At 31.1% G+C, this 17976-nt stretch overlaps 1 protein-coding gene across 11 annotated transcripts in view; it reads left to right on the forward strand.

Annotated features, from left to right (window-relative positions):
- The first annotated feature begins 3408 nt into the window (after positions 1-3408).
- The window catches only part of LOC119642306 (BMP-binding endothelial regulator protein), a 98716-nt gene continuing 84148 nt past the window's right edge, over positions 3409-17976 (forward strand). For all 11 annotated transcript variants that reach the window (XM_038041407.1, XM_038041409.1, XM_038041406.1 and 8 more), the window contains exon 1: positions 3409-3683. The gene's annotated coding sequence lies outside the window, so the exon portion shown is untranslated. The remainder of the gene's footprint in view (positions 3684-17976) is intronic.

A 17976-nucleotide genomic window follows, 5' to 3' on the forward strand; every position in this document is an offset into this window, starting at 1 on the left:
CTTTTCAATACAGAGTATTTAATGATGAGGGTTGGCTAATTGTTTAAATTTGATTTCAAACCTTTCACGCTTTTCACGCTTCGTTAGTTTAAAAGCGCCTTTTTAAGCTTTTACAACGATGCATTACGTTATAGAGTAAAATTTAAGGGCGTAATTACCGATTTTGTTGATTATAAATTCGCGATTTCCACTACGACTATGTTAGTTGAAATTAAAACGTTACAGAAGAATAATAAGAGACTTCTATTAAAGCAAAAGATTAGTAAGAAAGCCCTGTCACAGGTAATTTTACTTTACAGGTGAAGGCAAGTAAGTAGAATTCACCATGTGGGGTCTTATTGTTGTCTCTCGGGTGATATAAGAAGATTACTTTCAATACTCTTTATCAGTCAGCAGCAAAGCGCAAAATGAATAAAGTGCATTTAACACATTGCATTTAATAAAGGTTACAGAAAAGGAGCGAAGCTTACAAAAATTTAAGTGTTACGCTGGGAGCTGAGGTTGTAAATGTTCCGATCTGCAAAAGACAATTTTCCCGATTGCGCTAGGGAGATTTGAGTCTTAAAGAGGATCATTTACCAAGCGATAATAACATTTTCCGATCTTTGTTGAAGAGTAATCCAAATATAACTCTTAAAAGTCCTCATCCAACATTCGAATTCTGACTACTGAATTCTAATTTAAACCTAGTTTTCAAATAATTAATTTTTTAAAGTCATTTACTTATTCAAACATATATTTGCAAAATATTATGAATCATTTGAGTAAATAAGTTTTCTTTTTTTTTTTTTCTTTTTTTTACTACTTGAAAATTTTTCTAAGAATTTATTTATTACGCATAACAACCATACCAACAACAAGGAATAAGTATTTAAATTTAAATTAATAATTTTTTAATGTATGAAATATGATATAGAACCTAAATAGAAAAATGCAAATAAATTTTTTATGAATATTTTATCAGAACAGAGAGTCGTAAGGCAAGATATGAGAAAAAGAGAGGAAAAAATCTACGAAGAGCAAAAGAGACAGCTGTTGAAGTCTTTAATGTTGTTAAGCTAAACCCGCTGTTAAACCGCAAATTAACAGTATTCTGTTAATCAAAATTTATTTACACATCTAAACATATGTACTGCTGTGAAGTGAGAGGAAAGATTTCTTTGATTACATGCACCATCCACTTTTTGCTGGCGTTGTTATTGTAAAATTTTCTTTTACTCATGTTAGAAAAAAGAAAAAAGGAAAATGAATAAAGAAAGAGAATCACCACCTTTTAACAGTTGCCTACATGAATATAAATCCAAACATTTTCTAAATTTGTTTTGAGATCATTTTTAACAAATCAAAATTAAGTGCTTCTTCTTTTTATATATATTTAAAATAATCTGCTGCAATAAACAGGAAAATAAATTTTCCTCTCAGAGAAGGATTTTATTATGCTCAGAATTTTTTTAGTGCCTCCATAAGAAATGTACAGTAAAGGCAGTAAAGTAAATTTTACTCTCGAAAAGACAACATTTTAAATAACAAAACAAATACATATATACAACACACACACACAATAAATATTTTAATTATTTTAATGTAATAATTCAACATAATAATTCAATTTGAATTTGCTTACTTCTTTGATGTTAATAATAATAAAGTAATTTTATTTTATTTATATAAAAAATCCTTCAAATCCTGTCAATATTTAAACATAAGTCTGAAAACGTAGTCTCTCCCATAAACCCACTAAAGCCATAAAAGTATTTAAAATAGCTATGGATCCTCATGAACATATATTTGAACAGCATCTCCTCGACATTTCTTTTCTTCTTTTAAATCCAAAGGTTTATAGTTAGATCTAAAATCTGCTTAAAAGTAAGCTACTTTCTCAAAATTATTCTGCGGCCTTATTGTATTACTTTTGATTTACCGAATAGATAAAATAATAATGTTATAGAGAATTGAAATTTTTTATTTGTGTTTTTATGCACACTTTTGCTTTCTAATCCTTTTGTAATAAAACTTTTTTTTTTTAAATCAAAATATCTGGAAAACAACCATTTCATACTCGAATTATGGTACAAATTTGAATTATAAATATTTATTACATGATTTTAAATGGATGCAAGCATACACCTCAGCGAGACTATGTAGAATTCTCTTATGTATATATCTCATTAAGCCGATAAAGCTTCCTTCTAAATGTTGTAAACATTTTGACAAAATCGTGGATAAACTCTCACCGCGAGTGTTATGACGTACGAAAACAAAAAACTTTTTCACTAAAAAAATGCCCTTCTTCTCCTGGCAGGATCGCCAATTTGTAATGGAAAAGATTTTTTGTTTGTACAAATTTATTTAAACACGAAAATTGTATATGTTTGCTCGATTACAATTTAGAAAGTCTTCAATCTGCAAAGTATATTATTTGTACAGTGTACATAATAATAATAAAAATAATACCTCACATCTCTAGCTAATCAAACTAACATGTTTACTGTGTTTTGCCGTTGTTGTTGCGTCCGCACTCTCTCATTCGATTCAGACGACTTTTTTCTCTTCAAACCTTGAGACAATTCCCACTCGAAATGGGGGGTATTAAAAATTCGACTCATGCTAAAATTTTAATTTACACATTTGCAGAAATCGCTTTCTGAGAGTAACATTTACTTTGCTATGTATATGAATTAAATTCATGTTCGACGTTTGAGTTCGTGAGCTGCATACATTTACAACCGACATGTTTGAGTTCATTCTACTAAAGAAATTCTCTATTATTAATAAATTTTTATTTTTTTTTGAACTTTTGAACGGTGAAGTCTGGCGAGAGCGGAGTGTGTATGCAAAATAAGCAAAATAATATTCGTAATATTCGACAAATTAAACTAAAATAAATGAATAAAAAAATTAAATTAATTAAAAAAGTAAGTTACCTAGAAATATTGAATAATAAAGGTCTGTGTAAAATTTCTTATCGCAAGAGTTTGTGCGAAATAGTGTACATAAATGAGAAGAAAACTATTAACGATAAATACTTTTACTTATGTTTAATTAATTAATTAATGTATATTTAGTACTGTTAATATTGAACAATATACAAACGGAATGGTTGAACATTACATTAACTTAAATTTTTATTTTATGTATAAAGACTAAAGATAGTCAAGAAATAAAATAAGAAAGTTAAATATTTAAATATTCCAATAAAATTTAAACGTTAGTGAATATGTGCGTGTTGAATAAATTGAAAATATTGTGCGTCAACTACGTTTTTATCTCTTTTGTTAATTTTTTTGGCTTGTTTTAAAGCTGAACTTTAAGAGACGAAATTTTAATTAAAATCACTCAAAGTAAGCAAAACAAAAACAACAGCAACAACCACAATGTAAATAAATAAAAACAGACGAACTCTAACTTAAGCAAAAATTTATAAATTTTATTAAAAAGAGAAGAATAAGTGACTTGCAAAATACATTTAAAAGAAAAGACAGGTTTGCGGGGTCGTTGAAGACACACAAAATAAAAATAATAATAAAAACAGCTAAATAGAATAAATTGGCGCGAAATTGCAAAAAAAAGTAACAAAGTGAGAAAATAAAAAATTGAACGTAAAATAAAAATTTTTAAATTTGTAGTATTTGTGTTGAAACCACAATTTTTAAGGCTTGCGATTGATGTTAACATTTGTGAAGGTAACGCTTCAAAATAATTTTACTAATAATTATTAAATATTATTAAAAAAAATTAATACGTTTCTCAACCTTCATAAGAATATTTTGATTCTGAATGTTTAGCTACTATTCATAATTGCATCTCTTCTTTAATTTTTTTTTTTTTTAACTTGAAAGCGTCTCATTTCATTTTTATTATCTATAATTTTTTCATTGAGAAACTTTTTTTAATTCATAGAAATGATTTTCTTTACCAATTATCGACGAATTTTAGATGCTCTTGTCTTAAACAGTCGTAAGTTGTAAGACGATATTACTCCCATTGCTGGAAAGTGTTCAATAAATAACTATTAGTAGGTCGCAGAGTTATGAATAAATAAATTTTAGTTCATGGTATGAGTAAATAAATTTTAGTTCAAAAACTAAAATATACTTTTTATTTAGTCAATCGTTGAAATATAACCGTCCTCTCAAAAATTTTCTATTTAAGTAAATATTTAAATGGACATAGAACCATTTTATAGAACGTAATATATGAAATGGTTTTAAGTTGGATTTCCTTTTAAGATGTCTTGTCGCCTTTCTTGTAAAGTTCACTTAGATCAAAAGAAAAAATATTGCAGGGGGTCGATGATAATAATTAAGCTTTTGTTAAGCAAAAAAAACATTTACTCTAAAACCAATAGATTTGCAAAATATTTCAATTTAGGGAAAAGTGCTGCTTTTATAGTTTTTAAAAAATGATACCTATGTATTCCATCAGAGCGATGAAAGTGTTTCTTGAATGCTCGTAAGCCCGTTTTTTTTAACATCAATTAACAATTATCATAGATCTTTTCCGACAACCGTACATCGTTTTTCATACGAAATTTCCTATTAAAAGTAAAAAACTATAATCGAATGCTGTCCACCGTTAAATGCTTTAAACCACTTCGCTGAATACGCTTATTCTGGTATGATTTTTCGAAACAAAGTAGTAGTCGAAAAAGTGGTTCTACTCGAAACATTTTCGATAGGGTTCGTCAATGGGCCAAAACAAGTCGGTGTACATAAACTTCATCAAAAAGTCTGAAAATTTGCAACCTGAACCTAATAATGCAAGACTCATCAAGATTAAAATATTTCTCGATTCAAGCACTGACGAATCCCCAATCATTATAAGAGTGAATTTAAATTGCATTATGTAATATGTTAGTTCGAAATTTTCCATTAAATACTAATATGACTTTTCAGGATTTCTTGTTTCAGCTAACTCATAGTCTCGCATTAATCAAAAGCTACAGATACCACAGTCAGATTTGAAACCTTCTAAACAATCTTCGGTGGGGATTTAAACAAAATTTTATAATTGAATATTTAAGATTTATTTTTTTCCATAAACATTGCTTTGCTGGCGAAGCCATCGATAAGTTATAGTTCATTGGTCTGTCTCCCACAAAAAAATTATGGGCCGAAAAAGGTCGCAGCTACACCAGGGTGTAGAATAGTTCAGGACGTAACATCAGCCCGTACGGTAAAGAAGTTTCGATCGTCCATCTGTCACGCTAAGGACTCCTGCGGGTGTATTTCTTCAATAAGGCCGCCTGTGGAATATTTTTTGGATAAAAGTGAAACCCCACTAGTACAGATTTAACTACCTTTAAATTGACACGTGCTTTTATCCGTTACAACCTTCGATTTTTTGACTACATTAATATAATATATTATCCCGTTCAACAAAAGTTTCTGACTTTGATTAAGTGATTAAAGTGATTTTTATGCACAAAATTTTGAGTCAAGCATCGAAGACGATATCTTGAATTAATTAGCGGAATTCTTAATCTCGATTCATTGTGGATAAGGATCGGTTAATAGCTGTTAACATTGAGTAAATTAGATAGCTGTTGATTATCCACTTGTGATAGACATGATAAGTATTGCGTTTACAGCTATCGACGAAGTATGCATTTCTCTTATTACCGAATGACAAATCTTTCCAAAGTGAAATTGCTGTTAAGTAATATATTAAAATTATGATCGAGTTTGCCGTTAAACGGCCACAGATTTCCCATCTTCTACGGCTTCTTCTAATCGAATATTTTAGATTTATTTCTCCCTCTATGAATACAATTGCGTCTGCCAAGCTGCCTGTTAACTATATGTTGATCTCCATATAAAAGTATCGACGCAGAATCTCAACTGAATTGAGAGGATTTGATGTCCAGTCAATGTGAGTCGAATGAAATTTAGTAATACCTTCTGATCGAATGTATCAAAGTTACCTACTGTTCTTAATCCGCTTGAGTGGCCGAGTAAACAAGAGTCTCGACCAGCAATTCAGTGGTCGTGGGTTCAAATCTCAAGTGCGGTAGCGTTTTTTAATAAAGCCGAAAGCCTTAGATGCTAGTGCTTTAACACTAAACGTGTACCACGCGCGGTCAAATGACCGTTTTTAAACTTTCGTTTAAAATTTCTCGCATAAAACGTTATTGTGTCATCATGTATCTTATTGAATTTTCCTAAAATATACATACAAACTATTTTTCAATATTTACAACTTTTTTTTAATGTGTATTCTCCGAGAACAAATTATACCATGCATAGTCTACCATGAGCGGTCATTTGACCGCTTGAAAAATTTATGTTATTTACGACTATATTCTTTGATAATCGCGTTCTTGAAATTGTTTTACGAGTCTACAATGTAATTGTAGACAATCTACAATCTAATCAATGTGTCCGACATTCGTGGAATATCAATTTATTAGACAAAATAAATAATATCGACAAGGATTGTTCGGAAGATGATCAAGAAGTTTACGATATTGATGATGATACTGCAGAAAATTATTGTGACTTATTTGACAGTGATACGGACGAATAGAAAATTTTGAATATGCGTAGAGGACAGGAAAGAAAAACATTTATAGTTAGTTCCGAAAGTACAAATGAGGAAGAGATTGAAACTGCTATGACCGGAACTGTTTGAAAAAAAATAAAAGAAGGGTCTAAGAACATCGGGTGGAAGAACATCGATTTGTAATATTTTCAAGGAAATATCAGGACCGACAAGATACGCTAAACGAAATATTATGAAGGGCAGAGCATTTTCAGCATTTTCTTTGATTATTGATCATAAAATGATTAAACATGTAAGAGAATATACGGAATCAGAGGCTTTTCGAGTGTTGAAAACGAAATGGAATTTATCTATTGAAAATTATATGCATTTATTGGACTTCTATATGAGGCTTAAAATATTAATTTATCATATTTATGGAACACGAAATGGGGTCCGTCGTTGTTCTCGACAACTATGAGTCGAAATGACTTCGCAGAAATCATGGGATTTTTTTCGATTTGACAACAAAAATCAAAGAAGCCAACGCTTCCCAGTTTGGTATAAATTTATCGAAAACAGCCAAAACTGTTATAAACTAGGAGCATATCTTACTATGGCTGAACAATTGTTTCCTAAAAAGGCGCGTTGTAAATTTACTCAATATATGCCCAACAAACCGGACAAATTTGGTATAAAATTCTGGTTAGCTTCCGATGTAGCTAGTAAATATATAGTGAACGGCTTTCCATATTTGGGAAAAGATGAAGGGAGAGAATCATTAATCCCACTTGAAGAGTTTGTAACTTTGAAATTGGCCATGGGAGAAATATAATAGTTGACAATTTTTTTACAAGCGCGTCATTAGCGAGTAAACTTCTAGCAAAAGGAACTACTCTTGTTGGAACTATCCGGAGAAATAAAAGAGAGCTACCAAAATTAGCGAGACAGGCAAAGAATAGTATGACACGCTTCTCAACAATATTATACAAATCGAAAGATTTTATTCTTACAATTTATAAAGCTAAACCAAATAAAAAGGTATTGATACTTAGTTCAATGCATTCATCCGTTGAAATTGAAAAAAATGACCCGTACACCAGAGACAATTAGAGTTTATAACAGTACAAAATTCGGTGTAGATGTAACCGACCAAATGGCCAGAAAATAAAGTGTAAAATCTAAATCTCAAAGATGGTCTTTACAGGTCTTTTTCAATATCTTAGATTTAGCCGGGATAAACTCTTGGATTTTATATAAAGAAGCGACGGGTGAGGAAATATCGAGGCAAGAGTTTTTATTTCAGTTGGCAGAAGAACCTGGGACCGAATATCAGAAAGAGCAACAGATAAGCCAAGAATGCTCATCAAAAACGATAATAGATACAAACACTGTTTCTTCTGAACGGAGATCTTGTCAAATAAGATATTGTAAAGTCAACAAAACAAACAAAATTTGTATAAAATGTAAAAAAACGTATGTGGAAAATGTGTAATACAAAATGCTGTAATTTGTAAAAAATGTGATGAAAATGCATAAAAGTAAATAAAACATACAACATCGAAAAGCGGGTAACGAGTTTTTATTGTAGCATCACAAAAATATTTTGTTTACTATCTACTTTACATATGTTTTTTAAACGCGGTCATTTGACCGCTCATGGTAGAAATAGGTATACATGAAATGTCGGTAGATTTATTGTTAAAAGTTTAGCGTTCGAATATATTCTCTGGTTAAATTAATAATAATAATAATAATAATACCTACTGTTCTCAATAATATGTCCGTCACTACGTTCGCTATTTTTTTACTCAATTGAAAGAGTAAAGAGAACAATTGACTTAAAATCTCACGCTTATCAATCAAATATTTGTAAACAACGTTTGCGTTGCTTCCAATTCATATTTCTAAGTATTATCAACACAAAGATAATATTCTTTTCATTCTTCATTAAAAAAAGCTTAACGAAATTTCATTACCGTTTCTTATTATTTTTATTTTGTTCTTAAAACAAAAAATTAAAGGAACTAAAAAAGCATAATTGGTTTAGCTCGAACTTTTTAATGCCTACACAACATGAATAACTATTGTCGAAGCATGCCCCGTTTTGTTTATTCAATAGTGTGCTTCTTAACAGCCAAAAAAGGAGGCATCAGAACTATCTCCACCCTCAGTAGTAAATTGTTGTTGCGGTCACGCCCATTTTATACCATTCAATAGCATCCTTAACCTTGACCAACTTACATATTTAGAGTTAAAATAATACATTACTCACAAAGTCTCCAGGCACACAAACACACATATGTGGCAACACTATTGACAGACCATATCCTATATAAAGTGTGTATAGTGCCAATATTCAAACCGCACGTTTCAAAATGTCGTAACCTTTCTACCATTAGCTAACAAGCTACTATCCAGAAATTATATAGGTCCGTCAACTATGTTCCCGTATACATGTGTGCAGAGACTTATTGCGTGATGTGTTAATTGAACGACAATTAAGATCCTCTGTGATTGCAATGAGCATTTTTTAGAAATTTCTTAAAATACATTTCCATACGTTACGTACAAAATGATTATGTTAATATATATTCTTGATTGATACCGATATGAAGACCACATCAGCAATAATAACAACATTTATAATTATTTTGTTTTATTATTCAATATAATTACGTGATGTTTAACTCATGTTTTTTTTATTACAAATGTTTATTTGTCTGTTCATGTGCTGTGTGTATTGGTGTGCGTATGTAAGTTGAGAATGATAATAATAAAATAAACTATACCGTAAAGTATATTTATATGTGTGCTTTCATTGTATAGTATTGTATGTAGTAAAGCAAGATTCTTCTTCACCTCGCCCCTAACTTTTTTAAACGTCTGCATGCATGCGTGCGTACATACGTTTACGTATATTATAGCTAGACTTGTGTTTACTTATGTGTATTATCTACGCGAACGTATTTCATTCTATAGAGAGTACGACACGTTTAGCATAATTAATTCTCAATTTGCCGTCGTATTCTTGTAGATTATTGTTCATGCGGTTAATTATTGTTGTTGCTTACCTGCTGTTGCTGCTGCTGCTGTTGCTGTATTATTCGTGGATGGTATACAGCTGTAATTGTTGTTCTGTTTTATTTTTGCCCTATACGCTCATAAAAAACTAAATTGTGACTAACACTCGTTGACGTTTTTGTTTGCAAACGTTAAAGTGTTTTAAAGTAAACCTTTCGCTTTTTTGTTTTTTTTTTTCTAAAGAAAAAACATTTCTTAAGAAAATCAATTAAAATCTTAAGATAAAAACAAATTCAAAAAAGATTTCTTTTCTTTGTAAAACTTCAATAAATTTAAAATCAATGAAATAAAAAAAGAATATTATTAAAGAATATTACTAATTGAGCAAGCAAGCAAATATTTCATTATTTCTCATAGAATAAATATTGTATAATTTCATAGTTCTTTAGTCATTCATTTAGTCATTTCATTACACCGTTGGCGAAGTTGCATATATAGGAGGAGTATGTAAAAAAAATAGTTGAGATTTCGGACTAAATTTGATTCTATTTGCTATGAGAGTACCGTAGGTTTTTTAGCGACGCAGTTACCATCGTACTTTCAATTAAAACAATATCAGTTCCTTATGTTATGAATATTAAAAATTATTACACAACTAAATATTCCGTATCACTATACGTAGATTACAAAGGCTTTGATTTGTATTGTTGAAAGTGTACGCTTTCAGTCGGTTTTCGCATGATTCCTTGGACTGAAAATCTGCTTAAAGTTGTATCGTCCGAAAATGTGTTTCACATTTGCAATTTTAATGAATTAACATGATTTGATTTACGAAATGATTGTAAATATCTACCTAATGATACAAAAAATTAAAAACTCGGCAAAATCTTAAATGACCCACCATATGTGGTTTCCCAAGAATATTTGTATTTTTTCAATTTTCGTTTTACATGCATACATAAATGACCAATCACTCAGAGTGTGCTCCTTATACGTGCAAAACTGTGCTGCTCAGAACGAAGCGAGGAGGAAGAGATAGGGAGAAGGCCGTAGCCTGGAAGGTATGCACTCGACTGGTAAATCATATTTACGAATTTGCCGATCCAGTGGTGACTATATAGCTGCGAACATGCGCCAATCGTAACTAAAGTAAAGTCTATCGCACTAAGCATTGAACACGACTAAGCCCGACTTCATAGTCGCGCTTCCTAACTAGTTGGCTGTGTGGTTTTAGTAGATGGGTGGCATCTTTGAGGTTATTTTCGGCAGGAATGCTTTGGCAAGTGGGGAGAAAGAGATAAGGAAGGGGTCGCGATATTACAAAAATTAATCATTTCCCGCACGTACACACAAGGTTTTATTAGTCCTTGGCCGTTTCTCCTGTCCAAAAATATGATTTACATTTACAATTTTAATTAATTCAATTAATTAGAATGATATTATTTATAAAACGATTATAAATATCTGTTTATTATTTTCAGTTATATAGTTTAAATTTTAATTGCCGTTCATGTCTCAAAGTACGAGTAAATTTAAATTTTTTATTAAATATGAATTATGATGAATATGATGAATTATTGTTAAAGATATCTTTTCACACTTCGTGTGATAGAGAAAAGGCACGCCTACCAATCTTTTGATGAATTAATAATTCTTCATGTTTAACGTAAAAATATTTCAGCGTCTTCGGAGGAATATTGAATTTGAAAATTTCGCAACCATTTATTTATTTATAACAAGTAAGAAAGTAATATTAAGGGAGGCGGAATCTCGCATACCCACCACTATGCTTTTCGCACTCGTCTAAGTTCTTCCAATTGAAACCCTTATCGCTGGCTTTATTAAGAAAAAATTAATCCACCACTTGTAATTTTGGATGAGCGTGGCCGTTTTTTTCCATTTTTTCACGTTAAAGGCAGAGTACTTCGTAAAGTAAATGTGGAGTATAAATGACAAATTTTTGTTAAGAAAAACTGACTTGCGTTCATTTCATGCTCCACTGCGGGCTTCTGCTCTGATCGTTTTGGCTCATTTTCAATACCGATTTGGTGAGAAGCTTCCTTTTGGGTGTTACATACATTATGAAAGAATGTACGTTGGTGGGTATAAAAAGAAATAAGGAATTGAAAATAATATCAATAGTGCTGTGTTCGTTCTACTTTTATGAAATGTAAATTATATTTTCGGCTGAGGGATAATGCTCAGAAAATTCTGCAACCATTTATGTATAGATCCATAATACTAAAGAATTGAAGAGAATGTCTCTTGTGCTTCATTCACGTTTTTACCAAATGTAAATCATAGTTTCGGACGAAAAATGAATTTCTGAAAATTCTACAACTTTTTATTGATAAATAAATAAACACAAAGAATTGAAGTTGCACTCCATTCAATTTTTTATCAAATGTAAATCATATTGTGTGGACAAATGATATTTTTCTACATTAAAGGTAATAAGACTTGTCTTTCATTCAATTTTTTATGAAATGTAATTCATATTTCCGTACAATGTTTATATTTCCAAATCTCTGCAACCACTAAGTCATTTCATTTGTTTTCGCTTGTTTTTTTTAAAAAAACATTTCGAGTAACGCTTCGGTTAAAAATGGATAGTCAATCAATCATTATTTATCGAATATGATAGTGGGAAGTTAGCAAGCTTTAAATTATTTTGAAAAATGTGAAAAATTTCCTTTACTAGCTCCATGACGTTTCTCTTATGTCTGAACTAGCTAACCGTGCCAACCTCCTTAGCGATATTCTCGGATGCTTGTCATATGTAAAGTATATTTATTTATTTATTTATTTATTAGACAAGAATATTTTCTAAAATGCATTATTATGGCAAATACAGATTCATAACGATAAAATTTTATGAGGAAATCCGACAAGGACGGAAGTGCACGGGCTATGGCGAATACATTCTTCACGTAAAGTCAACTGGTTAAACGTATGAAACCTAAGAATTTTTCAAAAATGACGAATCCTAGATGACCAAGTAAATATCAAAGTCACATTTAAGGTTAATGACTATCGAACGGTTTGATTTATTCAACTTTTCAAATATGAAGATATTTTTGTATTTTTCTACTATATGGAACAAATACAATAAAACTAATAAAAATAACCATATAAATGACACAATCAATTCGCTTATAACATAAATTTTGAAAAATCTCAATAAAAGGAAAAAATTTTATAATAAACAAAAAAAAACTAATCAAAATAATATAAAAAATTGCAATCGACAGCGATTAGAGATGAATAGCTTAACAGAAGCAGCATGTGGTAGCAGTAGAACCAGTAGTATGCAAATACTTATATATACTCACATTGCAAATATACACACATATATGTATGTGTATATTGTCTTACGCTTACGTACGAAGACAAGAAACAGAGCATCTTTCTAGCAGATAACATTAAAAAGAAAAATAATGAATTTTTTGTTATTAAAATTTTAGATGATATTTTCTCGTCTCTAAATGAACCTTTTTACACAATAAAGGTTTTGAGGCCAGAATCGTTTCATTTTTTGTGTTGATTTTTTAATTTGCGTTACAACAATAAAGATATAATAGCAAACGGTCAAAGACAAAAGCAACAAAAGATACAAACAGTTTTTATGTTTTTGAGGGAAATGTGATAGATAAATAAATAAAATATCGAAATTGTTTTTTGATTCGTGTGCACATGCATGCACGTTCATGCACGGTATATGTATGCGCATGTTTGTGTGTATGCACATTAGTGTGTATGTTCGTGGTGATATGTGACCAAATAATAACGAATTTATAACGCGTCTAAAGAAAAATGCAGCTATACCAGTTTTGCACGCCTGCCATTGAGACAAATGAACCACAATACATGGCAAACCACCAGACAAGCAAACCGAACGAACGAACAAACAAACCATCCAACTATCTAGTTATAAACACAGTATCATACTAAGTTTCTAAGCTTATGCATATGTTGAACGTACGTGTTCATACAAACACATACAAAACTAACATCTGTATAAATATTATAGATGTGTTTTAAAGAATTCTCTTAATACTAGTTTTTCATAGAGTTTTACCATAAAACGTGAAAACACTTGACGACAAAACTGATGAAATGTGACTTTTGTTCTCTTTTTTTTTATAGTTTTTGTTGAACTCTTTAAAATATATATATATGTTTTTTTTTGTTTTTTTTTTTTGGAAATAACATTAAATGGGAATTAAATACGACTGAATGTTTCATGTAAATACATAAAAAAAAAATTTAAAAGCTTTCAAGTGAAAGTTTTCTTTTCCTTAAAAGCCCATTCTTCTTCTTGAAATATCTAGCAATAACCTTAAATGATAAAGAAATGGGAAATAGAAAGGTACATAGCGCTTGAGTTCGATGGTTTTGATCTGCCTCTACCTAAAATAACATTTAACATTGTTGATTCATTCAGCGTAAGCCGACGCGAACCATAGACCACTCAAAATTCTTTTGCCGAAGCCCACGAAACACGTCTACAGGTTTATGGTGATATTGCTCCATCATATTCCAATGGTCGGGTTTGGCTTCAACAGCACAGCGAGTCCACAAAGTTGAAGAAAGGACAAAGGGGGTCGGAGGGTGGATTACTGCCAAACCAATATAAGTTCTTTCGACACGATATCGCCGTGTTGCTAGAAGTACAGTAAAATGTTGTAGAAAATGATGGAAAATATTTTGATTAATATACATTGTACGAATATTTCCCAATAAATGCTTTTTTCATGTGAAAAACTCATCAAAATTTTTGCAAACACTTAATAGAAAATAAGTGATGGAAGTAAAAGCATTACAGTTTGGTAAGGCAGACCATTTAATATATCCTACACATCCTCTCCTAAAACAATTGGTTATTTATTCTACCATCTGGCAAATCCAATCATTAGATAGTCTTGACCGTCTCGCCTTACACAACTCTTTATTTGTTCTCTCGATAAATGTCAAAAACTAGATCTTGCCGTCAGGTAAAAGCATGGTTTCTGTAAAGGCGCTTATACGTGAAGTGATGTGGTAGAAATATGCAAACCCAACTTGCTTATCATAGATCTTATTATTTTCCACCTGTTTTCATCCTAAAGTATTGATATTTAAACTTTATATCCACATAAAGGCTTACTTTCCCATTAGTACTTTTCTAGAGTTTGGGGTCCGAAAAGTAGGCGTAATTAGTCCAAATGTAGCACCGTTAACTTTTATGTCATGTTTCTATTATGGAGTTATTCGCAATGTAAAATTCTAAAAATTATAAAAGGGAGTATTTAAATAATTGGTCCAAATGTTTGAATTCAGTTTAGTATGCTGAAGTATTGTGACTCAGCGATTTTCATTGGAACAATTTTGAAATAAGAAACTTTCTTCTAAAATAATGGCCTTTTCAAAGTAGCGCTTCGTATGAGGAGAGGTCGTCATCTACTCCGATCATATTTCGAATATTTGTGCTAAACGATAGTTTTTATTTTAGGCTCAGTTAAAGTTTGAGGATTCCGTTAAAAAATGCTGCAACGACAGACGGGCGGACGTTAGTAGGTTTACTTCGAATATAATTTTTATCAAATAATTATTTACTTTAAAGCGTCTCTACTTCGCGTATCGTTTAGGTCTTTTTTTAAGTCTTAATTACACGGTGCTGAATACGAAGTGCTCGTCATTTCGATCAAATTAATTTTAAGTAATTGCATAACTAATGCGTATAATTTAAGCTTTCATTGGCCTAAAATTTGTTATACTGTCATAAGGATAATAAATTCTTTGTCATCATCGTGATATTGTCCCTGTTTTTGCTAATTTCTCAATATTGTAATTTATAATGAAACTAATGGAATTGCTTAATAAGAAGAAAGAACAAAAAGCTTAAATAGATAAGTGGCACATAAAAAAATGCACATATACATACTCACAAATATTTATGTCCAACAAACCAATAAATTCTAAAGCCCTCGAAATAATGTTTGGAGTAAGATATAAATAAATAAATTGAAATCCCTTGAAGATATAAATTTTTGTGCCTCATGAATTCCGTTCACTTATGTATAAGTGCACGTAAATAAATGTGCACTTACACACCTATTTCAATCGTCAATTGAAATAGATCAAGAGAGAAATACACTTCCACGTTTTCACTTCAAGATTCTTTATTTACAATCAATTTGTTTAAGGGTAGGACTATTTACATTTTACTTTGGCAATATTCTCGACTACTCAACTGTAATATGCCTTTTCGTCTCAAATGTTCTTGTCCGACTGGCTCTGCGTTCCGCATATAGTGTATTTACATACATTTTTATAAGCATGTTGCTATTGCCTAAGTTCATGGCTTCCATTAACCTGCTCTTCCGCTAATCATTTTCCTCGGCCGGCAGCTGCATGACGCGCCGCGAATGTGCCCTTGGGTTTTCCCACTCTAGGACATTTATTATTTGGGAAAATCAATTAATTGGAATGAACTGGATTTGGTATTTCCGTAACAATATGAGGCACAATATATTGACACAATGAGTTCATAATAATAAACAATTATTTTAAATATATATATATATATATAAATATAGGTATATGTATATGTGTGCGTGTCCGTCTGTCCCGTTAATATTTTACAACTGAAATATAGTATTGTTTCGTTTTATTTTAGGTTAACAACAACCAAAGTGCTTTTAAAAGAAAAAGTCATTTAAGCACATATACGTAGTTTCTGGGTTTGTAAGTTTGTGTTGCAAAATAAATGAAAATAAATCATCATTTTTTCTTATGTTGTTGTATACGTGGTTTATACGAAGTTGTAAAATCACAACTATGACGCAGCGTAATTACTGGGCGACATACAAATGCATTAATAAATATGCGTATATTTGCCGTATATATTCGTACATGCGTGCGTGAATGTGTGTTATGGACACAAACTATAATACAATACAACACCATAATATATAAACAGCTATAGAAGTGGCTAAAAGAATGACAGACGAATCGAGCTAACTGATTGAGTGACGACAAATAATAATAATGTATATACTTCTGTAAATACGTACAGTTAAGGACACAAATGCACATACAATTATGAATTTCTCTTATAAAATATGATCATGAACAGGTTTCTGAGGCATATTTTTTTTTTGGATGATAAACTTGTGTAGCAGACCATGTAAGGCTTCTTACGAGTAACGGAACCCCTAAGCATTGGCTTGATGTAGGCCGTGCTCTGCCCGCCCGCAATGGATCGTACACCGTAGACCGTCTTTGAAACAATCTAATTGCATTAATCTACTTTGCCATTTCTGATATTTCCACATTCAAAACCAATTTCAGGTACCCTTCTCTGCCTTTAGTCTTCCCTTATCACTCTAATGAAAACTTAAATGATTCCTTACTGCTTTGAAAATTTTAATGGTATTGCTATACATACTTTCCGAATTCCGAAACGAAAATACTCGAAGCGATCGAAATGGGCAACGAAATTTTTAATTCGTTGTTATATATTCTAGTGGAACTCAGTAATAACAATTATACGGCTACGTAGTAAAATTATTGAATTTAGGAACATCAAATAAATTATGAAAACAAACTTCGAAGGTGCCTATAGAAAGAGACTCTCTAAAGAAAACACGTAAGCGAAATTCAAAGTGAAGTTAAAATAGTTAATATGACAATCATATTTGAATATATTCCTAACCCTGGCAATAAATACATTTATCTGGAAGCCGCTCGAAGAAGGGAGAATAGTCTACCGTATATCTACCAGAGTAGTTACTCGAAAGTATAAGGCATTATAAATAGCCAAGCAACGAAGCTCTTCCCGCCAGTTGTGCCAACTGTTTCGGCTATTGCGGTGCATGGACTACCTAACAGAATAATGTTAATTGAATTGATTATGTGTATAGGCGACACTTATTGCCAACAGGATGGCGTCATCTGCTATACAGCTTGTGAAGCAATGGCTCTATTACGTGATTAATTTAAAATGACATCCCTTGTTAATAAAGCCTATGTTGTATTTTATCAACAAAGATTATATCTTTCTAGAAATCTGTTCAATGTTTCAGCAATAATGGTACAAACGAAGGCTTTTACGATGTTTGAAACGCCGCTAATGTAAAGAGAGTGGTGCTCTTGCGATAATTGATATGTATCCGGACTGACCCTTCCGTCGTTTACGTTTTTTAGATTTTCTATTCTATACATAATTTTTATTTAAAATTCTTCTTTGTATGCCTTCAATAAATGTTAGTTTTATTTATCAAAACATTGACGCTTAAATGATTTCTTATGTGAACTCATCTTTACCATAATCTTAAGAAATTCACAAGTGCATGTACACTTATGTCCTTGACTGTGTAGTCAAATGAGTTGTGTGTACGTTTATATGTATGTTTGTTAAAATTATGCATTAGTTTTTTGTTTACATTAAAATGACGCATATTGCATGTCACACACAAGCTTACTTATATC

The sequence above is a fragment of the Glossina fuscipes genome, unplaced genomic scaffold (genome assembly GCF_014805625.2).
Source record: "Glossina fuscipes isolate IAEA_lab_2018 unplaced genomic scaffold, Yale_Gfus_2 221, whole genome shotgun sequence".
Taxonomy (NCBI): domain Eukaryota; kingdom Metazoa; phylum Arthropoda; class Insecta; order Diptera; family Glossinidae; genus Glossina; species Glossina fuscipes.